We start from the raw sequence: 863 nt of genomic DNA on the forward strand, positions 1-863 counted from the left end.
ATATATATATAATCCGAGCAAATTCAATAGGGACCTCGCACGGTCGTGCTCGGGCCCTAAATATATATATATATATATATATATATATATATATATAATCCGAGCAAATTCAATAGGGATCTCGCACGGTCGTGCTCGGGCCCTAAAAATATATAATCTTAGCAAATTCAATAGGGACCTCGCACGGTCGTGCTCGGGCCCTAAAAATATATAATCTTAGCAAATTCAATAGGGACCTCGCACGGTCGTGCTCGGGCCCTAAATACATTTCTACTGTCAGTCCTGAAGCATACTCTCACAAAAAATCATGATTACACAACATTATTATAATGGTGATTGAACAATGCATTTTAGCTGCACAGCAACATAAGTTTATAAAGGATACTGAATTAAATTAATTTGTTGTTTACTATTTCATATTCCTTGATATACAACAGCATGCAACTGTCGGCAGGCACAACTCAACACATTGTGGGTAACGTAGGCGCCAGGGTTTGACCAGGAAGAAGAATGTGTGGTATAAAGTGGAGATGATATTTGTCTACCTGTCTACGAGCTTATAGAGAAAAGTCTAGATGGAAATTCAAGTTTTAATTCCTATCTTTGACCTACAAAACTATGAAAATATTCTCCAAGTGGGAACTCTCTGATGTAACCATCAAAATTCATAATTTGTATTAATCCTCATAAGTAGACATGCTACACCATAAAATCCTGTTTAATGTGTTATCTGTATGTGTTAGGCAATTAATTGTTCTTTAAATAGGCTAGTTGACCTTTTCTTTAAAAAAGACAAATACAGCTTTTATTTGTAGGAGTGCATTGACGGGGAGGAACAAAACAAAAGTCTACTTAAGATTACA

General features: G+C 35.8%; 1 protein-coding gene across 1 annotated transcript in view; it reads left to right on the top strand.

Annotated features, from left to right (window-relative positions):
- The window catches only part of LOC123977486 (calcium/calmodulin-dependent 3',5'-cyclic nucleotide phosphodiesterase 1C-like), an 85,635-nt gene that overhangs the window by 39,793 nt on the left and 44,979 nt on the right, over positions 1 to 863 (top strand). The gene's annotated exons all lie outside the window — the stretch shown is intronic.

This window comes from Micropterus dolomieu, linkage group LG01, assembly GCF_021292245.1.
Source record: "Micropterus dolomieu isolate WLL.071019.BEF.003 ecotype Adirondacks linkage group LG01, ASM2129224v1, whole genome shotgun sequence".
In the NCBI taxonomy this organism is placed as follows: domain Eukaryota; kingdom Metazoa; phylum Chordata; class Actinopteri; order Centrarchiformes; family Centrarchidae; genus Micropterus; species Micropterus dolomieu.